This window comes from Acanthopagrus latus, chromosome 1 (genome assembly GCF_904848185.1).
Source record: "Acanthopagrus latus isolate v.2019 chromosome 1, fAcaLat1.1, whole genome shotgun sequence".
Lineage (NCBI taxonomy): Eukaryota > Metazoa > Chordata > Actinopteri > Spariformes > Sparidae > Acanthopagrus > Acanthopagrus latus.
This window is the reverse complement of record NC_051039.1, coordinates 5,809,509-5,819,641: the sequence shown is the minus strand read 5'-3', so window position 1 is coordinate 5,819,641 and position 10,133 is coordinate 5,809,509. Positions and strand designations below refer to the sequence as shown.

General features: G+C 41.9%; 1 long non-coding RNA gene across 1 annotated transcript; it reads left to right on the top strand.

Moving 5' to 3' along the window:
• Nucleotides 1–5,136: 5,136 nt before the first annotated feature.
• On the top strand, nucleotides 5,137–8,630 carry LOC119017544. Its single transcript, XR_005074467.1, has 3 exons — nucleotides 5,137–5,387; nucleotides 6,899–6,983; nucleotides 7,469–8,630. It is a non-coding gene; the product is annotated as an uncharacterized LOC119017544 (long non-coding RNA).
• The last annotated feature ends 1,503 nt before the right edge of the window (nucleotides 8,631–10,133 follow it).

The window sequence follows — 10,133 nt, the reverse complement described above, 5'->3', positions numbered from 1 at the left end:
GTATTTTGATTTTCTGCTAATTTATTCTTCTTTTTCGCTACATTTTGTACTTTTAACTTAAGTAACTCGTTACTCTGCAGTTTGCACGCTGCAGCCAAGCCAAAAAGGTGAATTTTAAAAGTAATTTATCCACAAGCAGATATTAAAAAATGATTCAGATTATCAGAAAAATGCTGAATATCGGATCTGATAACTGACCAGGTCGATAATCCCTTGGCTCATAGCGTACAGTGCAGACAAACATGTACAAAATATATACAAATTACTATTACTTGTACTTTATTTGTTCTATTGCCAGAAATGTACTTTTGATCAGACACCTTAAGATTCGTACTGGTTACACTTTTGAAACAATATCTTTACTTCAAGTATTAATTTTTTTTTTTCTTTTTACAAAACTGGATGGGAGTCTGTGCTGTTGTTTGCCGACTGGATCATAATACAAAGTATTATTGTAAAAATCAGAGGAAGATTTATTCTTTGGAGACCACAATAACCTACAAAATAAAACTGGATGTCTATCCATCCAGAAGTTGTCGAGATATTTCACCCTAAAACACAAATGTCAACCTCGTGAGCCAAAGTTGACAGGAATCATCCTCTGGGGTCCACAAATAGCAATCTGTCCTGCAGTTGTTGAGATATTTCTGTCTGAATAACTAACACATCCTGAGAGCAACGTGACTAAATATGAGAGACACCCTCTGTGTTTTTTTGTCTGTCTTGTTTTGTCCGTGACTCTTGATTTTAAGTTTAAGCCCAAACATTGTGCTCATGTTTCTGTAGAGGTGTCTGGGGTCTCTGCTCTGCGTCCTCGGAGCCTTTTCTGCAAAGGTCACTGCGGGTTTTCATGCTTTTGTCTTTTGAAGATGTCACCAGGAGAACTTTGCATTGTTTGCATCAGAACTCATCAGAACTGAATATCAGGGGGAAATTCTGTGAAAATTAAAAAATGGTGCAGTGTAATCGCAGCGGTTCAGTGAAAGGCGTTGTTCTCAGTGAGGACTCCCACAGCTCTCCGTCACGTACACATAACACACACACACACAAGCATTAACACAATTGTGAATTCCTCTCTGCTCATTACACTCGGGCTGAACTGCTGTTGTGACCCGCCAGTCGTTATCTCCACTACATTCAGCTAAAAACTCACAAATTGCATTGCCGCTGACGCTCAGGTGCCCCAATCAGTGTGACCTGCTGACAGGCAACACAAGGGGAGAGGACTGGATGTTTTCTGCCTGCCTGTGTGTTATTAGTACAATGCCAATTAGTGTGTGGCGAGCCTACATAATGGCGAATGTACAGTGATGCCTCTTAATGATATCACAGTGGTGGCATCTTAATGATATGTCTGCCTGCAAGCTGAAATCCAATATGTCTTAAAAAATAAAAAGAACATAATAAAAGTGTCATTTCCTCCTAATGCAGATGTAATTATTATATTATCGTGGAATGTTGAGATATATTTGTTTTCCCATTTATTTAAAAAAATGTTTTTAAATGTTTTGAGGAACAGCATAATTAGAATTAAGAGAATATTTTACAGCGCTAACCGCTTGGTGCGAGTCGACAGGAGAAAACAGCCTCTGATGTTTTAATTGCCCCCATGGCCTCGTCCGACGCTCGCCGCCGTCCAGCCAGACAGGCACACAAGCACGTACACACTGTTCTGCCTCACAGGACCGAAGCGCTTATTCAGGTTTAAATGTCACAGGCCTGTGAAACAATTGCATCCACAGGCGCATGTGCACACGGTCCCTGGGGTCAGGATTAGCATCAATTGGTGTGGCTCCATATCTGACCTTTATGAGTGGCTAAGTAGTGCTCTCCAGGGCCTCATTTGTCTCACTTTACCCCAACAATGGCCTCAACCCCCTCACGACTGTCGCCCTCTCGCTCTTACAGTGCAGGATAAACACATCCAGGCTCGAATTGTTGAGTTGTTTTCGAGGACTCCGGGTCTTACATTCACGCTAACAGTCCCCTCAAAACTGCATGACAGAGCTGAAGCATTTCATCGTAACTGCACATGTTTATGATTAAATAAACAACCATCAGAGTTGAAGTTTGGGGGGAAAAAAGCAACTTTTGTGATGAATTATTGGGAGTTTATCACTCAGCTAATCTTCATGAGAACTGCGTGGGTGTGGTTTTATCATATATGATTGACAGAGACCAGACAACACGCTGAATAACCCAACATCACACTTTGATTCAGATGTTTCTTAACTGTGATTGGTGCATGGAGGTGCAGCGTCATGCCCTCCTCTAACAGAGACCCAACCAATGACACATACAAATTCAGTAATCAGTCACGTAAAATAACCCTAACCCTCTTATTCTGGCAGAGAAAATCCCTTTAAAAGTCTGTCCGAGCTTTATGTTGCTGTTTTATACACTGATAAAAAGGAATTTGCCCACTTGTCACAGAGCTGTAGATACAAGAGTAAAATCTGTGTGCATTTCTCCACACAAATGTTCTACGAGTACTTTGGGTTTTCACAACAAATTTCCAACTAATGATGAAGATTGTGTCCTACAGTCAAACTGTCCACATTAAGAAATTATGTAGCATCATGAAACTCTGTTTTATAAACCATCAAGAGCTTTTTCAGCTGATGATTCCTACAAAATGAAGCAGCGTCTTCTTGCTTTCTCAATTTCAATTGTTAGTGATGTAAAACCATGTAAAACAAAGATTAGAGAGCAAAGTCGAAGCAAAACATTTTATTCTCTTTTGTCCCATTAATCATTTTGCAGATTTATCTTGTGGCACTTTGTTGAAACACTATGGCTCAAGAACAATAGACACAATTAGTCTATGAATATTTCCACTTTTAGTTCATGTGTTGTTACAACAGCACACACCTTATAAAGGTCTGTCCTTACCTTACAAAGAAAAACCCAATCACTTCAGCACTCACCCTTTTCAAGGACTTTTTCAAGGAAAACGTTGTTGGAAAAACACAAAGTGTAAAGAATTAAATCGATGATGGCTGAAGTCCATTTAGCTGTTTCACTTTAAGGGTCCTGCTATTGTTCATGTCGCACGCTGTCGTGGCTTACAGGGACACTTGTAGGACAAAGCCATTGTTAATATTATTAGAAACACAACTTATTTGTGTCATGATCAAACCGAATGACACAATCATCGAACAAATCAGAGATGAGAGGGAAAGTTTCTGTCCTGTATCAGTTTATTCCAGGAGTTTGCAGTTTAGCACAGTGGAGGGTGTGAGGGACAAAAATGTACCTTTTAAAACAGCTCTGTCTAACAATCTGTAGAAATTTACATGTGCTAATCACTTTTTTAATTGGCCATGTGTGGGCAACATGATGAGACGTAAAACTGAGACCTTCCCCGTCTCTCTCGGTCGCCTCTACAAGCTTGTGGGCGACGTGTTGAAGTTGTTTAACGTCACCGGATTGTGGATTTCTTTTTGCGCCAATTTGGCGAAGTCTCAAAAATCATGGAAACACACACCGAACACACGCTGCATTCACTTGCAGCAGCTCGCAAAGTTCAGCATCGACTGCTTACTGGATGTTGGTATTTATTTGAAGACAAATTATGGCCCCTAAAATGGCCGCTGAGTTGAGCCCCGAGCGTCTGACAGCGATGACAATTTGTATTTCGCTGCTGAGCTGTTAGTATAATGAGGCTTTGCTGTTGTTTTGTCCATCCGTAGGTGTCAGTTTGTAGCTTTCCAGATGCTTTTTCCCTTTTGTTGCACACACTCGCAGTCAACAGATGCACACGCCAATGATTTCTTTTATTTATTTATATCTATTGTTACCGTGATTGGAATAGGGTTTTTGGAGGACATCTATTTCTCTGGGAGATTCTGTGTGTGTGTGTGTGTGTGTGAGGCAGCCAGTTGTGTGAATGGGGTTCAGTAATGAGAAATGCTTATCAACCCTCTACAGCCTGTCAGCTCGGTGCTATTAGCCGTTACCCCAACAATCCTACAGGTAGACCGAGAGTGTTCGTATTGATTCCAAACATTTCCTATTTGTCCCTCCCGGCCTGGAGGGAGCAATCAGCAGACGGGCTCAGATGATTAGGATTATGGGAAGTAATTTGCGCAAGGAAAATAAGTGGGCTTTTTTTTTTAAGGGGCTCTATTAATGGTGGTGAAATTAGTTTTTTTTTCTTAATACCTGGGATGAAGTTGCTTGTTTGAATGTAAATGGCTGTTTATGTGACGAGAGCTGAGGAACATTTGGTGCAGCTGAGGAGAAGGAATCACAACATGGAGAGAGGGAGAGAGCGCGAGCGAACGGCAAATTCAGGAGCAGTTGTTTTTTTTTTTTCCCCTCTTCCAGTCCACACACACTCGCTCATTCTCTCACGAGTGGTATAATCCTTTTGCCGAGGGTGTTTTCCATATCACTGGGTGGCTTTTGCTGCAGAGAGACGCATTTTAGCATAATGCTAACAAGAACCTTGACAATTAGTTAGACAGGAGAGGGGACGAGGGGGCAGAGCGGCGGCAGGGCGGCGTGCAGAGAGTAAAGACGTGAATTTGAAAAAAAAAAAAAAATACTTGGAGAACAGGAGGGCTGTGGAGAGCAGGTGGAACTGGGACATCAGCTGCGTGACTGTAAAAGGCTTTAATTACTTTTCTTTCTTTTTAGCGCTAAGAGGAGCCGGATCAGAGCTCTGTTTCACTAATGAGACTTTTATGAATTTGTCCCCTCAGTCGACCACAGACGCGCGAACGCACAGAAAAGACTCAGCGTACAACTGAACATCGCTGAGACTCTTTCTGCGTAATTGGATTCAATACAGTTGGCTAGAAATTTCCAGAGGCAATGTGCAGTCAGTGGCCACTTTAACCAGGCGGACATGTGCAATCTAATGCAATCCAAAAACAAAAAGCCCCGCCATCCACTCAATGATCCTTACAGCAGGGTTGAACTTGACTATATTATTTTGAGAGAAATCGCTAATATTACTCCTTTTCTTCCCATTTACATGCATGAAGAGGGAATTAAAACGTGTCAGTATAATTCAGTCCAGCACCAACACCACCACTAACTGCAATCAACATATTCTCCTACGTATTTTTGTGTTCATGACCTCTGACAGGCAACGTTTGAGTTTACTTACACAGCACAACACTGCTTTAATTCAGCTACATTGCAGCATTACTGGTTTGTGTTGGGTTTAGCTTGTTAGCTTCAGTTAAATTAGCTTAGTGGTCGTTAGGAGAATACAGTATGACAACCTGTGAAACGTGTGATGCTGCAATGCAGTTAGAAAAATAGCGTTAATAAAAAAAAGTACATAGTGTTTGACCGTAAACACATTTCACTCAGAATATAGTTGTTTTCTCGTAAATGTAGGCTGCTATACTGCACCACAAAGACAAAACACCAAGGTAAACTGCATCTTTCTTTACTTGTTCATATTTGTTTTGTTTTTTTAAAAAAAATAGCCGACAATCTTTGAAATTTTTTGCTTTCTCTGAAAATGTACAGTAATTTCAGAGGGAGTTAGCTCAGACAACACAGCTTATGTCAAGTGAAATCTCTCTAGGTAGATAGCTAGCATGCCGTTAGCCTGAGCTAAATCTAAATTAATTTTTCCAGATGCTTTGCAGTTGAAAATGAATTTGGTTAATTGACTTCTTTGTAATTCAGCTTTTTATCTCACATGACTACATGAAACTAGTGTAGCACTGGCTAAATCTAGTCACGATAAAGACAAAACGCTAAGCTAGTGTGGCTTAACCATGACTAGCCTAGCTTAGCAGCTGCTACCATATTGGGTAAGTTGGTGTTGTCTTATTTTGGAGAAAGAAAAATGTGTTGTCATGAGCAAAGAAAGACAAATAACTTTGTTTTATCCCGTTTGAATTGTGCCATGAATCACATGAATGATGACTGACAATTTAAAAGATATTTTTTCCAAGTCAAGAAAGTCGCAGTTTGTCGTAATTAAAGTAAAACATCATCTAGTTTTGTGTTTAACCTCTCAGTGAACTACATCGTCTCACTCAACATAAGTCATCAACGATGAAATGGCAGAAAAGGATCAAAAGAAGATGAAAATCCCAGTAAATCTGTCCATAATCTCAACTGCACTTGATGTTCGTTCCCTCCAGCAACTGTTGAATGTGTAGTCTTTATAATTACGTATTTTTACAGTCTTATATTCATTAAATTTATGACAATCTGTGCCTTTCTGTGACTTGGAAAATTGTGTTTTCAATTCACAAATATCATATGTGTCATGGCACAATTCAGACATGAGGGAAAACTAGAGGGGGGGTTGACTTTGGCTCTTTATATTCAGCCATAAATGTCAAGAAATTGTTTTATTACTATCTGTGTTTTATTTGAGAGGGGCAGATAGAACATACATACATAGATGAACTGAAACAACCATCCGCAGGTACTGTTGTATTCATAGCAAGATGCTAATGTGGAACAACCATCCTTAAAGGGTTTTAATGAAGAAAGGAACCTACAAGAATTTATTTTTAAAGACAACAAACAGAGTACTGCCAGATACAATAAAACACACATTTAAAGTCATTACAAAACTAGACATGTGTTAACAATGACACATTACAACCTTTCTGTCACAGTTTCTCTGCCAGCCTGAAAACCTTAAACCTCTTTTCTTCTTCACAGCAGTTATTACTCTGCAAGAATATTGTTTGTTACTGTTATTTAAATTAAACGTATGCTAAATTCTCATCGTGATTAAGAGTTTGATTCCCTTTATTCTGTTTTTTTTTTACTGGTACACCAATGTTGGTCAAATGCGACTCATTCTGTTGCTAATTATGTGTGTTTTTCGGAGGAAAAGATCTCATTGGATTGGATAACAGCTGCCGCGGAGGATTGAGAGTGTGACAGTGGAACATGTATATGTGATTTTCAGGCAGATGACAGACAGACAGAAGGGGCTCCTCCACAGGACATACAACTTTAACAGGATTGGAAATGGTACCCAGCAGCTGTAAGAGGTAAGAGAGAAAGAGCAGGGGATGAGAGTCAAAGTGGGAGGAAGGAGGGGTGGCGAGCGACGCGAGGAGGGACTGTTGCCGGATCAGTTTTTGAGAAGGAATTAACTGTCATTCGCCTTCAAAGTTGACTAAAGGACACGTTCGTGTTTTGTGGCAACAGCTTGGAGAGATGGATAAGGAGGATGGGAAAAAAAAAAATGGTGGAGAAAAGGGAACAAGCTTTGGGATGAATGAATCCGTTAAACACATCATCAAACGCTGCCGGCACAGCAGGGGGCCTCGGGATACACCCGTCTGAGAGTTGGGTGGTGTGGGTGTGTGCGTGTGTGTGTGTGTGTGTGTGTGTGTGTGTGTGCAGCCTATAGTTTTGTATCGGCCTAATAAACCATCCATCTGCAGGGAGAGGAGAACAGTGGATGCGGGGAGCGAGGGGGGGGTTACAGCACTCTTTATGCTCCATATTTACACTCCTTTCAAATGCACAGACCCGACAGATACACGGTCCTGCCCGGTGGTTTCTTTGATGCCTGTCGATACCGCTGCGTGATGATGTCATACGGCAGAGAGCAAGGGAGGGGAGGCATGATCAAAGGAAAGAGGGAGGGATGAAGACGCAGGAGAGGATATCCAAGACAAACAACGGGACAAAGATGGCGACCGCTTCTGCTATGGGACGTCCACTGGCGTCCAGACCTCCGGATCACCAGGAGGAACCCTGGATGCGCGGCGAGTGCATTCGCCTCCCTCATTCTAACAGGATGACCACCAGCATGACATACTGGAACCACCAAGCCAACCTCAGCCACCAGCACCACCACTACCGCCGGGCTAGCACGGTAAGCTCTCCGTCTACCTTAGCCTTTCCCTTCCGCTGCCGTTAAACCATCAAACCCTCAACGCCCCGATGTCTGGTTACCATCACTCCATCTCGAGTATTCATCATGAGTTGCCATTCTTCCTGATAAGACATTTTCTACCCATTTTCTTTCTTTTTTCTCGGCCCTTTCATCATGGGGTCTTTTGCCTGTTAATATAGGCCTCTCTTTGCCATCAAAGGCAGCACATCAATTGCCTTGACTCCCAAGTGTATGTGAGGGTGAAAGAGAGAAAGGGAGAGAGGAGAAAAAAAGACGAACACCATGTATCAAAGATCAAGGCACGCTTTCATGCCTGATTTTGGCCCTGGTTGGGTTTTTGCTTTCCATCATCTTTCCATCCTCCTCTTTCTCCCCGTTCCAGGGGCTTCAGACGCTCTCCGAAGCCATCAACGTTTTCCCCCTCCGACCCTCTGCGGTCCAAATTTGCTGAAAAAGTGAAATCGGACGCTTTTTCTTTTTTTTTTTTTTTTGTCGGGGAAATGGAAGCAAAGACATTTTTTTCCGTCTTTTTTCTTTGAGAATATTCTGTAGCTCGCAGGCTACCGGGGCCCGAGCTCTGCCCCAATGATGACAATACGTGAAACAATATTTGAATAAGCAGCAGGAGGGCAGCCAGCTAATCCACTGTGGCTAATCCAGTATTGGTGCAGGCCATATTGGTAGCTGGAGTATTCAGCCCCATCACAATACACATCAGCAGGACGCCATGGCAGATATACTGACACTCTTACTACAGGCATGGCTGGGAAAGGCCAGCAGATGGATGGATGGATGGATGGATGGATGGATGGATGGATGGCTAGGTGGGTGGACGGATGGATGGATGGACGGATGATATGGAGATACACAAATAGAGACAGCTGCATGGACGGATTGATGGAAACCCCTTGATGTTGATACTGTGGTTTCTTTATTTCAGGTATTGTGTCGTCCTCTTGTGTAACTTCATTAGTGTATTTCAAGAAAGAAAAAAAACACTGATTAAGACAGAAATAGAGCCGATGGACATGAATTCTGTGACACTGTCTCACTTAATCTCAACAAACAGACCTGATATATCGATATCCTCGCGCTCGCTCTGTGTCACTGTACAAGACTCTCCTTTTTCCTTTGTTTCTGGCACTTTCAGTGGCGGCCAAACACAGTACTTGTCTCCAATTAATTTTCTTAAAGAGCAGAGGTCCGCTTCTCTTTCAAGAGGTATATAATGAAGATTTCACTCTCTGTGAGCATCTAAATGGGCCTTTGTGCCGGGAGGCCCCCAAGAGATAAGCCTGTTTCTGACAGGCCTCCGTACAGACGCCCAAATCTGCTGTGGCAGCTGGAACAAAGGGACCCCTGAGCTGGACCGCCACGCCGACAAAAAGCTCCGTTTCAGTTGTCTACGGAGGCTGCCTCAATTTAAGAATTAATAATCCACTTTTTTACCTCCACTGGTTGTTGAGAGAGTAATTCATGGGGCTCTTTGTCGTTTTATTGAGTCTGTGCAAACAGTTCAAACAAGCTAGCGAGGATCATTAGGTGATGTGTAGAGGTCGTTCATGCGTCACTGACATTGTAATTAATTACCAGTTGGATTGTCGCTAATGCTTTTCTCATAACTATCTGTTACACCTTCTTATTAGTCACAGCAGTCCGTCTGCTAGAGTGTGTCGCAAGGTAAAAAAAACAAAAATAAATAGGTGTAGACTGAGTATCCATCTGGCTGATTCTCAGGGCCGATATTCAGCATTTCTCCAGATTATTGGTACCTGTGTGTTTGTTTTTTGTCTGATTAATAATAAGATTATTAATTTAACAGTGTGCTACTTTGGCTGTGACGCAGCATCCTTTCTCTGCCTGAACAGTCACACATCACACCCACAACATTATCTGATCTAAAAGTGTATTTTTCCTCCACAATTGCACATTTAAATAAATTCAACCTGATGTTCTGTCAACCACGTCTGCACACTTTTTAGCTGTTGTTCAATTTTTTTTGGAATAAGTACGATTTTTCTGCTTTTTTTTTTTTGCATCCATAAAAATCCTTCAGATGGTTGACTGACTGTTCAGAACCACCAGTGTGTGGATTCACAGACTGATCGCAGGTCAGTTATCACTATGATCTGGACTGAATATGTCCAGGTGAATGATGGTGTGTGTGTTCATGTGTCGTTGCAGTAAAGCTAGCAGCCCTAGAGTTCATTTACACTGTTGACACTGAGGATTTGGCCCCTTCCACTTTATTAAAGGACCAGTGTTGTCCTCAGCACTTCTAAGCCTAATTAGT